Source organism: Hyperolius riggenbachi, chromosome 1 (assembly GCF_040937935.1).
Source record: "Hyperolius riggenbachi isolate aHypRig1 chromosome 1, aHypRig1.pri, whole genome shotgun sequence".
Taxonomy (NCBI): Eukaryota; Metazoa; Chordata; class Amphibia; order Anura; family Hyperoliidae; genus Hyperolius; species Hyperolius riggenbachi.
In genome coordinates this window covers 228854989-228876117 of record NC_090646.1, presented here as the reverse complement: position 1 = coordinate 228876117, position 21129 = coordinate 228854989, and positions in this window count along the sequence as shown.

Genomic DNA, 21129 nt, shown 5'->3' with positions numbered 1-21129 from the left:
AACAGCGAGGCATAAGAAAGCAGTGTTTACGCCGTGATGTGGTCAAACGTGGATTCACATCATAGGTGTGCAGAAACTGTGTGATGCTATTTAATAGTATGCCATAACCCCAAAGCAGCAAACACAGCCAACTATGACCATTAAATAATAAATGCAGCAACAGTTACCCCAGACACCACAAAATAAACGCAATGGGCAAGATTTCAGCACAAAATAAACACATTGCGGGCAACATGTCAGCACAAAATAATCGCATTGCGGGCAACATGTCAGCATAAAATAAACGCAATGGGGGCAAACATGTCAGTACAAAATAAACGCAATGGGGGCAAACATGTCAGTACAAAATAAACGCACTGCGGGCAAACATGTCAGTACAAGATAAACGCACTGCGGGCAAACATGTCAGTACAAGATAAACGCACTGCGGGCAAACATGTCAGTACAAGATAAACGCACTGCGGGGAAAACATGTCAGTACAAGATAAACGCACTGCGGGCAAACATGTCAGTACAAGATAAACGCACTGCGGGCAAACATGTCAGTACAAGATAAACGCACTGCGGGCAAACATGTCAGTACAAGATAAACGCACTGCGGGCAAACATGTCAGTACAAGATAAACGCACTGCGGGCAAACATGTCAGTACAAGATAAACGCACTGCGGGCAAACATGTCAGTACAAAATACACGCAATGCGGCCAAACATGTCAGTACAAGATACACGCACTGCGGGCAAACATGTCAGTACAAAATACACGCAATGCGGGCAAACATGTCAGTACAAGATAAACGCACTGCAAACAAAACAAACAAACACAGAACATTTATATCGCGCTTTTCTCCTGGCGGACTCAAAGCGCCAGAGCTGCAGCCACTAGGGCGCGCTCTATTGGCAGTAGCAGTGTTAGGGAGTCTTGCCCAAGGTCTCCTACTGAATAGGTGCTGGCTTACTGAACAGGCAGAGCCGAGATTCGAACCCAGGTCTCCTGTGTCAGAGGCAGAGCCCTTAACCATTACACTATCCAGCCACCATTACACTATCCAGCCACTGCGGGCAAACATGTCAGTACAAGATAAACGCACTGCGGGCAAACATGTCAGTACAAGATAAACGCACTGCGGGCAAACATGTCAGTACAAGATAAACGCACTGCGGGCAAACATGTCAGTACAAGATAAACGCACTGCGGGCAAACATGTCAGTACAAGATAAACGCACTGCGGGCAAACATGTCAGTACAAGATAAACGCACTGCGGGCAAACATGTCAGTACAAGATAAACGCACTGCGGGCAAACATGTCAGTACAAGATAAACGCACTGCGGGCAAACATGTCAGTACAAGATAAACGCACTGCGGGCAAACATGTCAGTACAAGATAAACGCACTGCGGGCAAACATGTCAGTACAAGACAAACGCACTGCGGGCAAACATGTCAGTACAAAATACACGCAATGCGGCCAAACATGTCAGTACAAGATAAACGCACTGCGGGCAAACATGTCAGTACAAAATACACGCAATGCGGCCAAACATGTCAGTACAAGATAAATGCACTGCGGGCAAACATGTCAGTACAAAATGAACACAATGTGGGCAAACACTTCACCTGCAAGAAAAAGCATTTACTCACCTGGCAGAAGACGTCCCCTCACGCAGCCGGCCTCTGGTGCCTCAGGTGCAGCTCCCCCTGGCCTGGACGATCTTCAATCTCCCGCTCAGCCTCTCACAGGCAGAGCAGGGCTACGGCAAGATGGCGTCCGGAGGCGGAGCCCTGTACTGGAGACAAATAGTCTCCAATACAGGGCTCCGCCTCCGGACGCCATCTTCCCGTAGCCCTGCTCTGCCTGTGCCTGCCGGAGGAGAACATTGCAGGCTGGAGCGGGGCTGCGGGGAATGAACTAGCGCAGCGTCTAGTAGACGCTGCGGCTAGTTCATTGTACGGTGGCCAGAGTCCCGAGGCCGGGACGTCCCGCTGCTAAAAGCGGGACGTTTCCCGGGACCTCATGCAGCCTGGGACAGCGCCCCCCGAAGGCGGGATGCGTCCCGGGTAAAGCGGGACGTATGGTCACCGTAATTGAGGGGAAATTTGGGTAGACACCAAATTGCCCATCAATGCCGCTATTTCAATTGGTGCCTATGACAGCACCTGGAGAATTGTTTTTCTGATTATTGTTTTTTTTGTGTGGTTGGGGGTAAGGTTAGTAGCTGGGGGGGGGGGGGGGGGGGTTAAAGCTAGGCATGAGGGGTTAAGGCTACGTATAATGTAAGGTTTTTATGGCGGGGGGAGGGTTTTGTGTGAGAGTAGATTTAGGTTTATGAGGGAGGGGGGAGGGTTCTGTGTGTGAGTAGATTTAGGTTTATGGGGGGGTTCTGTGTGAGTGTACAGTTAGGTTAGTGCAAAACAATAAGTTCCTTGCGCCACAGTTCTACTAGAGTCGCTTAACACAGTTCCTGAAAGGTGGGTTCGCTGCAGTTGTTCCAGTGGTTATGTAGTAGAGTGTAAAGCTGGCCATACACTGGCCCGATTTGCGCCCGTTTCGACAGCAGATTCGATCACTGGGATCGAATCTGCTGCCAATCGTTCACGCTACACGCCGAATTTCGATCCATTTCGTCCGATCCCGTCGATCGTGCCGTGTGGAAAATAACCGTCGATCGCCCACGGGTAAAGAGCGCATCGCTAGCGGCGTTCGAGTGCCCGACGACCGACGCAATAGAGCCCGCATACATTACCTGCTCCGCCGGCGCGACTCCAGTCTCCCGGTCACCGCTGCTCTGTCTGCTCTCTGGTCTCCAGGTCCGGCATGCCTCACTTCTTCTAGCCCGGCAGGAAGTTTAAACAGTAGAGCGCCCTCTACTGTTTAAACTTCCTGCCGGGCTAGAAGAAGTGAGGCATGCCGGACCTGGAGACCAGAGCGCAGACAGAGCAGCGGTGACCGGGAGACTGGAGTCGCGCCGGCGGAGCAGGTAATGTATGCGGGCGGGTGGGGGCAGCAGCACCACCACAACAGATTGTGAACGGTTTCAGGCTGAAATCGGTTCACAATCTGTTTGCTGTAAAGGTAGCCATACGATCCCTCTCTGATCAGATTCGATCAGAGAGGGATCTATCTGTTGGTCGAATCTGATGGCAAATCGACCAGTGTATGGCCACCTTAATTCTTGCTGTGCTATCCACCAATGTCCAGTAATACAAATAGAGCTGCACATAGGGTAATAACGTTCACACTGGTATTCCAGTCATTCAAAACACTCCCAGTGTCCGTGACGATCTACAAAGTGCCACTCTCCATGCAAAACCCTTTGCAGCAGCTCTGCTGGTGTCCCCTCTCTGCTGGATGTGCTGCCTGTGTCTGGTGCAAGCGGCCAGTATCACATCAAATATGCCAGGATAAGCAGAGAGGAACTACAGCTAAAAACGTATGACCCACCTGACAACTGAGGTGGTGTGCATCCGGTGAGCATTGAGACATTGGGGTCATTTTTTGCATGGAGAGTAGCACTTTGTAGATTTGAATGACTGGAATACCAGTGTGAACGTTATTACCCTATGTACAGCTTCAGAGCTTCAGTGGGATGCGAAAGTTTGGGCAACCTTGTTAATCAACACGATTTTCCTGTATAAATCGTTGGTTGTTACGATAAAAAAATGTCAGTTAAATATATCATATAGGAGACACACACAGTGATATTTGAGAAGTGAAATGAAGTTTATTGGATTTACAGAAAGTGTGCAATAATTGTTTAAATAAAATTAGGCAGGTTCATAAATTTGGGCACTCTTGTCATTTTATTGATTCCAAAACTTTTAGAACTAATTATTGGAACTCAAATTGGCTTGGTAAGCTCAGTGACCCTTGACCTACATACGCAGGTGAATCCAATTATGAGAAAGAATATTTAAGTGGGGGACAATTGTAAGTTTCCCTCCTCTTTTAATTTTCTATGAAGAGTAGCAACATGGGGGTCTCAAAACAACTCTCAAATTACCTGAAGACAAAAATTGTTCACCATCATGGTTTAGGGGGAAGGATACAGGAAGCTGTCTCTGAGTTTTCAGCTGTCTGTTTCCACAGTTAGGGAGATATTGAGGAAATGGAAGACCACAGCTCAGTTCAAATTAAGACTCGAAGTGGCAGACCAAGAAAAATCTTGGATAGACAGAAGTGACGAATGGTGAGAACAGTCAGAGTCAACCCACAGACCAGCACCAAAGGCCTACATCATCATCTTGCTGCAGATGGAGTCACTGTGCATTGTTCAACCATTTGGCGCACTTTACACACGGAGATGCTGCATGCGAGAGTGATGCAGAGGAAGCCGTTTCTCCGCCCACAACACAAACAGAGCCGCTTGAGGTATGCTAAAGCACATTTGGACAAGCCAGCTTAATTTTGGAATAAGGAGCTGTAAACTGATGAAACTAAAATTGAGTTATTTGGGCATAACAAGGGGCGTTATGCATAGAGGAAAAACAACACAGCATTCCAAGAAAAACGCCTGCTACCTACAGTAAAATATGGTGGTGGTTCCATCATGCTGTGTGGCCAGTGCAGGGACTGGGAATCTTGTCAAAGTTGAGGAACGTATGGATTCCATTCAGTATCAGCAGATTCTGGAGACCAATGTCCAGGAATCAGTGACAAAGCTGAAGCTGCCCCAGGGCTGGATCTTTCAACAAGACAATGAAACTTAACACTGCTCAAAAAGCCACTAAGGCATTCATGCAGAGGAACAAGTACAAGGTTCTGGAATGGCCATCTCAGTTCCCAGACCTGAATATAATTAAAAATCTGTGGTGTGAGTTAAAGAGAGCTGTCCATGCTCGGAAGCCATCAAACCTGAATAAACTAGAGATGTTTTGTAAAGAGGAATGGTCCAAAATACCTTCAACCAGAATCCAGACTCTCATTGGAACCTACAGGAAGTGTTTAGAGGCTGTAACTTCTGCAAAAGGAGGATCTACTAAATATTGATTTCATTTTTTTTGTGGTGCTCAAATGTATGCACCTGCCTAATTTTGTTTAAACAGTTATTGCACACTTTTTGTAAATCCAATAAACTTAGTTTCACTTCTCAAATATCACTGTGTGTGTCTCCTATATGATATATTTAACTGACATTTTTTATTGTAGCACTAACAACCAACGATTTATACAGGAAAATCTTGACGATTAACAAGGTTGCCCAAACTTTCGCATCCCACTGTATAGGCAGAGCAGGAATTACACTCAAAAAGGGTTAGGTTTAGCTATAGTTAAATATCTTTTTTAATACCAATATTTTACGATCCTTCTTTATACACTTTAATATTAGAATATAAGTTAATTAACCAGTATTCTACCATCTGCTTTCCTGGTCGACCAAATTTACAGGTCCCGTTTACTACATACTCCTTATGGTGACCCAGAACCACTAGGAGAGTGTAAGGGGCTTAGAGACCAAAAAGCCCTTTTAAAGTAAACCTGAGATGGGGAGGGGGGAATTATACATACCTGGGGCAGCGCGGTGGCATAGTGGTTAGCGCTATCGCCTTGCAGCGCTGGGTCCCCGGTTCGAATCCCAGCCAGGCCAACATCTGCAAGGAGTTTGTATGTTCTTCCCGTGTCTGCGTGGGTGTCCTCCGTGCACTCTGGTTTCCTCCCAAATCCCCCAAAAAACATACAGATAAGTTAATTGGCTTCCCCCTAAAATTGGCCCTAGACTGTGATACATGCACTACACGATATAGACATATGACTATGGTAGGGACTAGATTGTGAGTCCCTCTGAGGGACAGTTAGTGACAAGACAATATACTCTGTACAGCGCTGCGTAATATGTCGGCGCTATATAAATAAATAAATAAATACCTGGGTCTTCCTCAAGCCCCCTCCAGACTTATCACTCCCACGCCATCCTCCTCCGCCTCCTCGTTTGTACGCAATTGGCCCTGTAAAGTCATCCAGTCCGGGGCCAACAGCTTATGCATGACCCTCCCACCACTGAGAGCATTCTGCTGGGGGTGCGCCTGCCCCGACTGGACGACATACAGGGGCCAGACGAGGAAGTGGAGGAGGATGGCATGGGAGTGATAAGCCTGGAGGAAGCCCCAGTTATGTATATTTTTGTCTTAAGTGCCCATCTCAGGTACACTTAAAATATAATGAAATAATTACATTTTGTAATTTTATATGAATATGAATTGGTTTCATAAATATAACATTTTGGGCCCAATCCAATTCACTTTTTTTCCTAAGTTTTCTTCTAGTTGATATTTTCACATTACAAATAAAATGCATTTTATGCCTCCAGTAAGCAAGAAAATAATTTTGACGGTACTTTTTAACTACCTTTTTGTACTTTTTCAATTGCAGAGTACTGAAAAGTTATTTTAAATAGAGATGAAAAATGATCTCCTAGGAGAAAACTTAGCAGAAAAAGTTAATTGGGTTGGACCCTTTGTATTTTATAAACATCTTATGGCACGTAGGTGCCAGCGGCGTCCACAATGCCCAGCTTCATTTTCCCAATAGCCCAGAAATGGAGAGCAATGTAGGGAGCAGTGTACAGCACTGCCAAATGTGCAGCTACATGGCTTTGTACGCGCTGTCTAATCACATGACATGCAAGAAAACCCGAGGCGTCAGCCATACAGAGCTGTACTGGGCACTAAGCCCTGGGTAATTGTGAAGAGAGGCGAAATGTACACTGCTCGTTGTGCTACTCTGCATGTCTGGGGGTAAAATGTTTTGCTGAGAGGTCTAGTTCTATTTATGCCCAGTAGGAAACCTACTTCTAAAAGGTGTTCTTCATTGTGCCAGGGGCATAACTACAGGGTATCAGCACCTATAACCGCAGGGTGCCCCGGGACTATAGGGCTCGTTTCCATATAGCGCACTTATTGGAACGCGATCGCATGGAGAGCAGACAGTTCATAGACTGCACCATCTGCAGTTTCTATACATGCACGGTGATTCACCACTGAATCGCCGTGCACGGTTTGCTGCATTTTGGGGTGCTTCAGCCTGCGATCCCATTCAGTATAATGAATGGAATCACAAGCCCCGCCCCCACCGGGAGTGACGCACAGCACAGAGCGAAATGAGACCTTAGTGGGCCCCAACTACTGCTTTACTCCCTCTGATAATAGGGTCCATCCTTCAAATCAGGTTTTTTTGTGGCTACACTTGTTATGCGTGTGAAGATTATGATCGCCACACTTGTTTTATGACCCTTGGATGAAGCAGGGCTGTGGAGTGCAAAAATCATCCAACTCTGACTCAGACACCACAGTTTGTAAAACCACTGACTCCAACTCCGACTACAGGTACCCAAAATAGCTCTGACTCCTCATCTCTGACTCCAGAGCCCTGGCAAGATGGCCCCCCAGAGTGTGAGAGTCACCACGGGAAGCAAGGGAAAGGCTGAGAACATTGGGGGATCCCATGAAAGTATGGCTGGGGGACTCCATGATTTGCAGTTATGCCGATGATTTGTGCATTGGTTAAATCTAGCTGCCTTCACTGTTTTAAATTCACTCTCAAATTTTTAGATTAGAGTTAGCACATAATTTTGCATCTGTTTTGCATTGGAGGCATGTATTCAGCCCTAGGGGGCTCTGCATTGCCGCTGATGGCTTACAATTCAGGTGCATCCTTGAGCGCTTATCATTTGTCTGTTTTGTTTGTCTTATGAAATGTGTATACCATTTATGAATAGCAGCACGAGGAATTATGTTTTTATTGCTAGGTTAGAGGTAGCTCTTCCCCAAGGGGGTACGTCACCGCCGTGGGGAAGTCTATTAGGTCATAATTTGTGCACTAATTATCACTGAAGCTAACACCCCCCCTTGGTCTATAGTGATGCAGGGTGTGTAATATAGTCCAGTTTCTGGAGCTCTGCCCACTGATGCAGCTTAATCACTAATTCCCCTTCCCTCTCTTTGCCTGCAGTGTATGCTGGGTGTGTAATTTAGTCCAGTTTCTGGAGCTCTGCTCACCATTGCAGTTAAATCATTCAGGTATGAGGTTGTTTGAAAGCGCTGCCATGTCTCCCACTGTGCAAACTTAAATGTAAGTATACTATTGGCTAGCTGCCTTCACTGTTTTAAATTCACTCTCAAATTTTTAGATTAGAGTTAGCACATAATTTTGCATCTGTTTTGCATTGGAGGCATGTATTCAGCCCTAGGGGGCTCTGCATTGCCGCTGATGGCTTACAATTCAGGTGCATCCTTGAGCGCTTATCATTTGTCTGTTTTGTTTGTCTTATGAAATGTGTATACCATTTATGAATAGCAGCACGAGGAATTATGTTTTTATTGCTAGGTTAGAGGTAGCTCTTCCCCAAGGGGGTACGTCACCGCCGTGGGGAAGTCTATTAGGTCATAATTTGTGCACTAATTATCACTGAAGCTAACACCCCCCCTTGGTCTATAGTGATGCAGGGTGTGTAATATAGTCCAGTTTCTGGAGCTCTGCCCACTGATGCAGCTTAATCACTAATTCCCCTTCCCTCTCTTTGCCTGCAGTGTATGCTGGGTGTGTAATTTAGTCCAGTTTCTGGAGCTCTGCTCACCATTGCAGTTAAATCATTCAGGTATGAGGTTGTTTGAAAGCGCTGCCATGTCTCCCACTGTGCAAACTTAAATGTAAGTATACTATTGGCTAGCTGCCTTCACTGTTTTAAATTCACTCTCAAATTTTTAGATTAGAGTTAGCACATAATTTTGCATCTGTTTTGCATTGGAGGCATGTATTCAGCCCTAGGGGGCTCTGCATTGCCGCTGATGGCTTACAATTCAGGTGCATCCTTGAGCGCTTATCATTTGTCTGTTTTGTTTGTCTTATGAAATGTGTATACCATTTATGAATAGCAGCACGAGGAATTATGTTTTTATTGCTAGGTTAGAGGTAGCTCTTCCCCAAGGGGGTACGTCACCGCCGTGGGGAAGTCTATTAGGTCATAATTTGTGCACTAATTATCACTGAAGCTAACACCCCCCCTTGGTCTATAGTGATGCAGGGTGTGTAATATAGTCCAGTTTCTGGAGCTCTGCCCACTGATGCAGCTTAATCACTAATTCCCCTTCCCTCTCTTTGCCTGCAGTGTATGCTGGGTGTGTAATTTAGTCCAGTTTCTGGAGCTCTGCTCACCATTGCAGTTAAATCATTCAGGTATGAGGTTGTTTGAAAGCGCTGCCATGTCTCCCACTGTGCAAACTTAAATGTAAGTATACTATTGGCTAGCTGCCTTCACTGTTTTAAATTCACTCTCAAATTTTTAGATTAGAGTTAGCACATAATTTTGCATCTGTTTTGCATTGGAGGCATGTATTCAGCCCTAGGGGGCTCTGCATTGCCGCTGATGGCTTACAATTCAGGTGCATCCTTGAGCGCTTATCATTTGTCTGTTTTGTTTGTCTTATGAAATGTGTATACCATTTATGAATAGCAGCACGAGGAATTATGTTTTTATTGCTAGGTTAGAGGTAGCTCTTCCCCAAGGGGGTACGTCACCGCCGTGGGGAAGTCTATTAGGTCATAATTTGTGCACTAATTATCACTGAAGCTAACACCCCCCCTTGGTCTATAGTGATGCAGGGTGTGTAATATAGTCCAGTTTCTGGAGCTCTGCCCACTGATGCAGCTTAATCACTAATTCCCCTTCCCTCTCTTTGCCTGCAGTGTATGCTGGGTGTGTAATTTAGTCCAGTTTCTGGAGCTCTGCTCACCATTGCAGTTAAATCATTCAGGTATGAGGTTGTTTGAAAGCGCTGCCATGTCTCCCACTGTGCAAACTTAAATGTAAGTATACTATTGGCTAGCTGCCTTCACTGTTTTAAATTCACTCTCAAATTTTTAGATTAGAGTTAGCACATAATTTTGCATCTGTTTTGCATTGGAGGCATGTATTCAGCCCTAGGGGGCTCTGCATTGCCGCTGATGGCTTACAATTCAGGTGCATCCTTGAGCGCTTATCATTTGTCTGTTTTGTTTGTCTTATGAAATGTGTATACCATTTATGAATAGCAGCACGAGGAATTATGTTTTTATTGCTAGGTTAGAGGTAGCTCTTCCCCAAGGGGGTACGTCACCGCCGTGGGGAAGTCTATTAGGTCATAATTTGTGCACTAATTATCACTGAAGCTAACACCCCCCCTTGGTCTATAGTGATGCAGGGTGTGTAATATAGTCCAGTTTCTGGAGCTCTGCCCACTGATGCAGCTTAATCACTAATTCCCCTTCCCTCTCTTTGCCTGCAGTGTATGCTGGGTGTGTAATTTAGTCCAGTTTCTGGAGCTCTGCTCACCATTGCAGTTAAATCATTCAGGTATGAGGTTGTTTGAAAGCGCTGCCATGTCTCCCACTGTGCAAACTTAAATGTAAGTATACTATTGGCTAGCTGCCTTCACTGTTTTAAATTCACTCTCAAATTTTTAGATTAGAGTTAGCACATAATTTTGCATCTGTTTTGCATTGGAGGCATGTATTCAGCCCTAGGGGGCTCTGCATTGCCGCTGATGGCTTACAATTCAGGTGCATCCTTGAGCGCTTATCATTTGTCTGTTTTGTTTGTCTTATGAAATGTGTATACCATTTATGAATAGCAGCACGAGGAATTATGTTTTTATTGCTAGGTTAGAGGTAGCTCTTCCCCAAGGGGGTACGTCACCGCCGTGGGGAAGTCTATTAGGTCATAATTTGTGCACTAATTATCACTGAAGCTAACACCCCCCCTTGGTCTATAGTGATGCAGGGTGTGTAATATAGTCCAGTTTCTGGAGCTCTGCCCACTGATGCAGCTTAATCACTAATTCCCCTTCCCTCTCTTTGCCTGCAGTGTATGCTGGGTGTGTAATTTAGTCCAGTTTCTGGAGCTCTGCTCACCATTGCAGTTAAATCATTCAGGTATGAGGTTGTTTGAAAGCGCTGCCATGTCTCCCACTGTGCAAACTTAAATGTAAGTATACTATTGGCTAGCTGCCTTCACTGTTTTAAATTCACTCTCAAATTTTTAGATTAGAGTTAGCACATAATTTTGCATCTGTTTTGCATTGGAGGCATGTATTCAGCCCTAGGGGGCTCTGCATTGCCGCTGATGGCTTACAATTCAGGTGCATCCTTGAGCGCTTATCATTTGTCTGTTTTGTTTAAATTTAGATTATGACTGCTTTTTGGACCTACATGAATATGTTCCATCCCAAAACAACTAGCCCTTTGTTTAAAAAGGTTGGATCCTGCTGTAGAAACAATGGTTTTCTGGAACACCTAATAATGAGGACATAGCCAGGCATTGTATTCTCATCTGCAGCTAAAATATAAATGAAGCATGACAAAGTCTATGCTTTAATGTAAGAGTAATACTGCAGAAGAATAGCTATCTCATAGTTTTCATAACAAGAAGACATAAACAGAGAAAATGTAATATACCTCATTATAAAGATACAATTGTATGACTTATTAAGGAGTAATGCTATCAAAGAGAAAAAAGATCAGAGGTTAATAAGTGGATGATTACTGTCAGAGCAAAAGTGGTGTGACAATTACTCTATTAGCAGGGCATGTTCTTAGGAAAGTGCAGATGTCTGAATGCATATGAATCAGTAATAAGTTTCTGTGTTTGTGAGAATATCAGTGTCTATGGGTGCTTAATAACCCTTCTCACCCACCTTACTAAAGAAAAGACTTAATAAATCAATTAAACATGTATCTCTACTGCAGAAATGGGATTTGTTCAACTTCCTGTGTGGCAGACTGAAATCAAATATTGTACTATTATTGCACTGTAGTCATAATTTACTAAGATGAGGTACATATTGCAGTGTTGGTTGGTATTTCTCAGTGGGAGAGTCCCATGCTTGAGGGCCTCAAATTCTCTGGGGAATACCAGCCAGTTTCACCCTATTCTTTTTTTTTTTTTCTTTTTGCTTAACTTTTCATATAACAAAAAAAATACTACATTCTGTAATGAATAGCGGAGATGCCGCCACGCGGGCAAGCGGCATGACGGCTATCTCCGCATTCCAGCCGGCGGCTTCTGCCGTGCAGCAACAAGCTGCTGGTTCGCCTGGACCTTCTAGTGCACACAGGTTGAGAGCTACACGCGCGCGCCAGGCGACAGGACCTTTATGCTAGTAGAAGGGGAGTCAGCTGATCAGGCCGATCAGCTAACTCCAGCTATGCTCCGGATTGGCTGAGTGACTGGGGCGGTGCTGCGGAGTGCTCTGGGTATATATAGGACTTGCCTGTCAGTTGCGAGTTGTCTGCTGTTGCGAAAACTTACGTGTGAGCACTCAGACCCCAGTCAGATCTTACAGTGTGTTAGAACCAGCCGGAGCTGGGAATTCACACTCAGTCATATTCCGGTGATAGCCGATAAAGTATTACTGTTTATCTGTTAGACTAGTTCCCAGGTGTTGAGACCAAGGACCTCACACCTAAGACTAGGAGATTGCTACATTGCTACTGTTATCTATTAGACTCAGGGGCGGCGCCAGGGGGGTGCAAGGGGGTGCTCGAGCACCCCCTAGAATTGTCCAAGCACCCCCAAAGCACCCCCTGGAGTGAACTGACTTCAGGCGTCTAAAAGACGCCAAGTCAGTTCACAGCGGCAGCCCGAAGCAGCAGAGCAGGGCTACGGTAAGATGGCCGCCCGGAGCCCTGTTCTGCAGACTTCGAGTCTGCAGTGCATGGCTTCGGGCGGCCATTTTCCCGTAGCCCTGCTCTCTGCATGCACTGCAGGCAGGAAGTCTCGTCGTGACGTCGGGAAGGAAGAGGATCGTGGGCGCGCGGGCGCTGCGCGCCACAATGAGGTCGGGACTCGGGACAGGAGGTCGGGAAAGAAGGTCTTCTGGCTGTAGGTGAGTAAATGGGTTTTTCTTTTCTTTTTCAGGTGATGCTGATTGTGCATATTGGGGTCATATCTGCTACGGATTGTGCATATTGGGGTCATATCTGCTACGGATTGTGCATATTGGGGTCATATCTGCTACGGATTGTGCATATTGGGGTCATATCTGCTACGGATTGTGCATATTGGGGTCATTTCTGCTACCGATTGTGCATATTGGGGTCATTTCTGCTACCGATTGTGCATATTGGGGTCATTTCTGCTACCGATTGTGCATATTGGGGTCATTTCTGCTACCGATTGTGCATATTGGGGTCATATCTGCTACGGATTGTGCATATTGGAGTCATATCTGCTACCGATTGTGCATATTGGGGTCATATCTGCTACCGATTGTGCATATTGGGGTCATATCTGCTACCGATTGTGCATATTGGGGTCATATCTGCTACCGATTGTGCATATTGGGGTCATATCTGCTACCGATTGTGCATATTGGGGTCATATCTGCTACCGAATGTGCATATTGGGGTCATATCTGCTACCGATTGTGCATATTGGGGTCATATCTGCTACCGATTGTGCATATTGGGGTCATATCTGCTACCGATTGTGCATATTGGGACCATATCTGCTACCGATTGTGCATATTGGGACCATATCTGCTACCGATTGTGCATATTTGGGCCATATCTGCTACCGATTGTGCATATTGGGGCCATATCTGCTACCGATTGTGCATATTGGGGCCATATCTGCTACCGATTGTGCATATTGGGGCCATATCTGCTACCGATTGTGCATATTGGGGCCATATCTGCTATCGATTGTGCATATTGGGGCCATATCTGCTACCGATTGTGCATATTGGGGCCATATCTGCTACCGATTGTGCATATTGGGGCCATATCTGCTACCGATTGTGCATATTGGGGCCATATCTGCTACCGATTGTGCATATTGGGGCCATATCTGCTACCGATTGTGCATATTGGGGTCATTGGACGTTTTTTGTTAAAATCTGCTCACATTACGTGTATTTTCTTGAGAAAACCTGCACAATTATGTGAATTTTCTGGGAAAAGGGTCACCAAAACTTGGGCCCTCTGTCTTTGCGTTGCACTTTTAAAGGGAACCCGAGGTGAGAATAATATTGAGGCTGCCATATTTATCTCCCTTTAAGCAATACCAGTTGCCTGGCTGCCGTGCTGGTCCTCTGCCTCTTATTCTTTCAACCATAGACCCTGAACAAGCATGCAGCAGGTCAGGGGTTTCTGACAATATTGTCAGAACTGACAAGATTAGCTGCATGGCTTGTTTCTGGTGTAATTCAGTTCACTACTACAGCCAAATAGATCAGCAGGGCTGCCAGGCAACTAGTATTGTTTAAAAGGAAATAAATATGGCAGCCACCATATCACTCTCACCCTGGGTTCACTTTAAATTACAGTTAGCCCCGCCCTCATCCGGTCATGACCACGCCCATGTTGTAGCCACACCCATTTTTTGCCGCGGCGCGCGTCAGCTCCCCCGGAAATTGGTCCAGCACCTGCATAGCACCCCCTAAAAAATTTTCCTGGAGCCGCCACTGATTAGACTACTTCCCAGGTGTTGAGACCAAGGACCTCACACCTAAGACTAGGAGATTGCTACATTGCTACTGTTTATCTGTTAGACTAGTTCCCAGGTGTTGAGACCAAGGACCTGACACCTAAGACTAGGATTGATATATATACTGTTACCTGTTATGACCTCTGGCTTTCCTGACCACTCTCCTGCTTGCTGATTCGGTACCTCTACCTATCTGATTACCTGTTGCCGACATTGCCTGAACCCGGATACCGAATCAGTCTTCCGTCTCTGTACTTTATCTGTCCGTGTGTTGCCGACTTTGCTTGTCTGACCTTTCTAACTGTCACCCAACCCTTGGGTGATCATCCTTACTGTACTATCTGTGACACTTGCTCTTCAGGTGTTCATCAGCTGCAAGCACAGGCTTATGGTTAATTGCTCCTCAGGGGGCCATCCAACAGCTTGATCAGTGGTCTCTATCCTTTAGGAGTCTACTGGCTGCAGTACAGTCTGATTCCCTGCTCCTCAGGGAGTCCCTGGCTGCAGTCCAATCATATCTCTCATTACACCAGTTATCACTCTTGCAGTCCGGTCAGTGGTCCCTGTCCCTCAGGTGTCCACTGGCTGCAGTACCATCCGATTCCCTGCTCCTCAGGGAATCCTCGGCTGCAGTACTGTCTGTATTACCTCCTTCTCAGGAGATCATCTTGCAGCACAGTCAGTGGGAACCTGCCCCTCAGGAGTCCACTGGCTGCAGTGCAGTCTGATTCCCTGCTCCTCAGGGAATCCTTGGCTGCAGTAGTGTCTGTATCTCCCGCTTCTCGGGAGATAACTTCTCAGTTTACTGTTGCACCAAACACAATATCACACTGGGTGTCCTGTGTCTAGCTATACTAGTATTATTGATGATTCTGCAGATCACCAATAATCAGAAAAAATCTGTGTTGCTGACACCAATCGTTACACATTGCAGGCTTGTTTTATTGGAAAAAACCCACACATACAGTGATTATTAGCAGTCCAGTGATACCCTGGACTCACTCAGTGAATTTCGTCACTAGCTGTCACTAGGATCTACTGTATTACTGCCTGCCTGCCTGCCTGCCTCTATTCTCTATTAATCATTACCTTTAGATTATAAGCCTTTGGCAGGGTCCTCCCTTCCTTATGGCCCATACTCACGAGGGACTTTTGTCGCCTCAACACGAGGCGCGCGCGTGTTGCGGCGACAGGTCGCCCGTGAGTATGGGCCGCGCGCACCCCGAACTGTCGCCCGCAACGGGCGCGCACCCCGAACTGTCGCCCGTCGCTGATGTCGCCAGGCGATTGAAAAGTTCAATCGCCTGGCGACAGTCACCGCCGCAACTCCGCCACAGCTGCCGCTAGTCCGCGTGAGTACGCGGACTAGCGACAGCAACCTCCATTGAGGTACACAGAGCTTCCGGCGTGGGGAGGAGGAACGTCGGCGACAGCTTCCGTCATGCCGCTGGTCCCTCTTCCGCGTGTGTACGCGGAGGGACCTGGCGAGGAGCTGTTGCCGGCCTGTCGCCCACACGCTCACGTGTGCTGGCGACAGGCAACATTTGCTGCCCGTGAGTATGGGCCATTAGTGTATTCTGCATGATCGTGTGCTCCCATCGTTGTGCTCCTTTCCCATAACCACCTTGTACTTGTATTACTGGACCTACCTAACCAGCCCCAAATCGCATGATCATGTATCTTGTATAGAGTTGGGCCGAACGGTTCGCCGGCGAACGTGGTTCGCGCGAACGTAGGTGCGGAAGAAGTTCGGTTCGCCCCATAATGCACTGAGGGTCAACTTTGACCCTCTACATCACAGTCAGCAGGCCCAGTGTAGCCAATTAGGCTACACTAGCCCCTGGAGCCCCACCCCCCCTTATATAAGGCAGGCAGCGGCGGCCATTACGGCCACTCGTGTGCCTGCATTAGTGAGAGTAGGGCGAGCTGCTGCAGTCTCTCATATAGGGAAAGATTAGTTAGGCTTAACTTCTTCCTGGCTGCATACCTGTTCTGTTCAGTGAGCCCTCAGCCCACTGCATACCTGTACTGTGATCCTGCCACTGCATACCTGTTCAGTGATCCTGCCACTGCATACCTGTTCTGTTCAGTGAGCCCTCAGCCCACTGCATACCTGTACTGTGATCCTGCCACTCCATACCTGTTCAGTGATCCTGCCACTGCATACCTGTTCAGTGATCCTGCCACTGCATACCTGTTCTGTGAACCCGCCACTGTATACCTGTTCTGTTCAGTGGACCCGCCACTGTATACCTGTTCTGTGAACCCGCCACTGTATACCTGTTCTGTTCAGTGGACCCGCCACTGTATACCTGTTCTGTTCAGTGGACCCGCCACTGTATACCTGTTCTGTTCAGTGGACCCGCCACTGTATACCTGTTCAGTGAACCCGCCACTGCATACCTGTTGTGTTCAGTGAACCTGCCACTGCATACCTGTTCTGTGAACCCGCCACTGTATGCATTTCTGGCTGCACCGAGGGCAGCTGCAACAACAAAAGAAAAGGCATGTACATGCGCCCATTCCCCTTCGTGATCATTACCTTGCCGTGGTGAAGGGGCTTGCGTATCACAATGAAGCAATGACCGGCGCCTAGATGAGTGTCTCGGGGGGCACACAAAAGATAATAAGGTCGTTGCTTCATTGTGGTCAGACCAAATTTGATCAGCTGGACAGTCACTGTTCTGTCATTCAGCTACATCAGCCAGGCCGACCATATGGGCTGTAAAGCCACCAAAACCTGCACTCTCGCCATGGTGCGCACCAGTCCAGCACGGCCGTCACTACACAAACAGCTGTTTGCGGTGCGTTACACGGTGAGTTTGGTGTGTCAGTGTGAAGCAGTACCTTAATTACACTACCTGATTGATGTATACACATGCAAGATGTTTTAAAGCACTTTAGGCCTGTCATTTAGCATTCAATGTGATTTCTGCCCTTAAAACGCTGCTTTGCGTCAAATCCAGATTTTTCCCGGGGACTTTTGGCGTGTATCCCACTCCGCCATGCCCCCCTCCAGGTGTTAGACCCCTTGAAACATCTTTTCCATCACTTTTGTGGCCAGCATAATTATTTTTTTTTTTCAAAGTTCGCATCCCCATTGAAGTCTATTGCAGTTCGCGAACTTTAACGCGAACCGAACCTTCCGCGAAAGTTCGCGAACCCGGTTCGCGAACCTAAAATCGGAGGTTCGGCCCAACTCTAATCTTGTACCCTGTTTGCCTTGTATAACTTTATCCTATGTTGTATAAGCTTGTTACGTTACATCTGTCATCCTTTGTATTATTGTATGTATTTATTCTCCAGCACTGCGTAATATGTTGGCACTTTATAAATACAATACATAATAATAATTACCTGCCTGTCACTAGAATCTATCAATCACCACCTGATTTTGATTAGAATCTACAGATAACTACCTACCTGCCTCTAGAATTTAAGAATAACTACCTGTTGTGGGTAGTATTTTCCTGTGATTGATATTACCTGCTTGTCATTAGTAATATATACATAGAAATCTTTATTGTCTTTGTAACAACCGAAATTGAACAACGAAATTCTAAAGTGCAATTTTCCAGCAAAAGCAAAACAGCATAACAACATTCCATTCCTACATACATTGCATTGCACACACTCCTTATCAACATGGCCACTTAGCAGCATTTAACATAGAAATGGCTGAAGGATAAAAACTGTTCTTTAATCTATTTGTCTTAGTTTTTATAAGTCTAAAACATTTTCCAGAAGGCAGATGTTCAAATAACACATGTCCTGGATGTGAGTTGTCACTTAAAATTTTCTTATTATTCCTGAAACAATAAGAAGTATATAATTCTTCTAATGGAAGAAGAGGACAGCCAACTATCCTCTTGGCAACCTTAATTACCCTATGAAGCTGCTTTTTCTGTGCTACAGTGCAGCCTGAAAACCACGCACAGAGACATTAGATTGGGGCACTCTCCACTGTACTGTGGTAAAAAAAACACCAACAATTTCTCAGGAATATTATTATTCCTAAGCACCCTTACAAATATAGCCTTGTCTGTGCCTTTTTCACTACTTCAGCGATATGTGACCCCCCAAGTCAAGTTCTCTTTAATAGTAACTCCCAAAAACCAAAAGTCTGTGACCCTCTCTAGGATATTTCCATTTATAAAAAGTGACTAAATGTCATCTGCCTTCTTTCTAAAATCCACTATAAGCTCCTTGGTTTTATCTATATTTAGGAGCAGATTGTTGTCTCTACACCACATTTCCAGTCTTTCTACCTCATCCCTGTAGGCGGACTCATCCCCCCTGATATAAGCCCCACCACTGTAGTATCATCAAACTTAACGATGGTGTTACTATGGTGGGCAGGAACACAATCATGCCACTGATGTCTGCTCATTATTAGTATTATCCCCTCTAGATTGTAAGCCTTCGGGCAGGGTCCTCCTCCTTTTGTGTCCTACCTGATCATGCACCTCCATTACTGTGCACCCATGCTAAGCATCTGAGTGAACCTAACTTGCCTAATCTCCATGCTCCATCCAGTGACTGACTAAAGGTGGCCATACACTGGTCGATTTGCCATCAGATTCGACCAACAGATAGATCCCTCTCTGATCGAATCTGATCAGAGAGGGATCGTATGGCTACCTTTACAGCAAACAGATTGTGAACCGATTTCAGCCTGAAACCGTTCACAATCTGTTGTGGTGGTGCTGCTGCTGCTGCTGCCCCCGCATACATTACCTGCTCCGCCGGCGCGACTCCAGTCTCCCGGTCACCGCTGCTCTGTCTGCGCTCTGGTCTACGGCCCCGGCATGCCTCACTTCTTCTCGCCCGGCAGGAAGTTTAAACAGTAGAGGGCGCTCTACTGTTTAAACTTCCTGCCGGGCTAGAAGAAGTGAGGCATGCCGGACCTGGAGACCAGAGCGCAGACGGAGCAGCGGTGACCGGGAGACTGCAGTCGCGCCGGCGGAGCAGGTAATGTATGCAGGCTCTATTGCGTCGGTCGTCGGGCACTCGAACGCCGCTAGCGATGCGCTCTTTACCCGCGGGCGATCGACGGTTATTTTCCGCACGGCACGATCGACGGGATCGGACGAAATGGATCGAAATTCGGCGTGTAGCGTGAACGATTGGCAGCAGATTCGATCCCAGTGATCGAATCTGCTGTCGAAACGGGCGCAGATCGGGCCAGTGTATGGCCTGCTTTAGCATTACCTGGTACTCATACTGTGCTGCGTGATCTGGTTTTTCTTGTTTTCCTGTGTTGTCATACTGCTGTATGTCACCCCTAAATATTGTCTGTAACCTAAATTAATGTCCAGCGCTGCGTAATATGTTGGAGCTTTATAAATACAATAAATAAATAAATAATCTGCTTGTCATTCTTGATTTCTGCCTATCATTACTATATCTGCATGTCATTGATATCTGCCTGTTGGCAACCTCCGCCTGCCATTGAGATCTACCTTTTTCTTAGTAATATCTTTATATCATAGGAAACTACCTGCGGGTTTCCATTTATGTTGTATCAAAATTCACATCTTGATGTGTGACTTTGCTGCGTGAGGAGCAGTGAAGATTGTGTGTGGCTCACTAATGTATAACACACTTGTATGTATGGTATGTGCAATATTTGTCTCCACACGCATTTTGTTGTGGTGCTGTGAATGCTGGACATCTGCCCCTCTCTTGTTGCCCAGAGTTGCACTGGATATACTGTAACTAGCATTACTCTTGTCAAACTGTCACAGGGTAGCACTTCTACTTGTAAATTGTTCTTTCTTCTTTTCTAGAAATTCAGTTTTTATAGTTAAATAAGTGATGCCTTGTATTAACAGCACATTGTACATATGTATGTGTTCTATATGTTTGTGTGTGGTTGGGGTAGTGGCACCAGGTTATGTTGCCTGCCCACAATGATTGTATTGTTGCCCTTGCCAGCATGTCCCTGGACCGCTAGTGCTGATACTAAGCTAATGGAGATCCAAGGGACAGATCAGATGGTGAGCTAAAATCTCTCCACTGCTGACACAAACCGCTCAAAAGCCCCAAAGCAGCTATAACCCTAGTAAACATCATCCTAAACAGTTTCTTCCTTTGGTGTTCAGCTGTAAAGATAACCAGAGGCGTCACAAAGTTAAAAAAGTAAATACCTGTCTAAGGACAGAGAAGCCTGTCACTGGGACCCTTCTTAAAGTGGATCTCTGCTTTAAAATATATACACCAGCATAATAACCTTTGAACAAAAACATTTCTTTGTTACAGCTGATACAAATCCTAAAATAAATCTGCACTGTTTTTACTTCCTGATTCATGGAAGCAGACATATTGTTTACAGCCTGTACTTTCAAATGAGCTTATCTGCCATCTCTGTCATGGCAGTCATGTGACACAGGGGGGAGATCAAATTACAACTGGTGATAAGACACAGATGAGGGGGGATTAAACAGGCTAAACTCTGTAAATACATACAGGGTGTATTTCTCTGTTTGCCTTCTGTCGTATGCAAGAGTTCAAGTCCACTTTAACATTGGGGCACGTTCCTCTTGTGGTATAAGCATGGCCACGCTGCACCCATGCGAGCCCCGCCTGTGCACAAGCAGCTTCCACTTTGCTGCCATATTTGCTCAGGCACAGTACGGCTGTGCTCGTGTCTGAGGAGGAGCACACCCTGATGT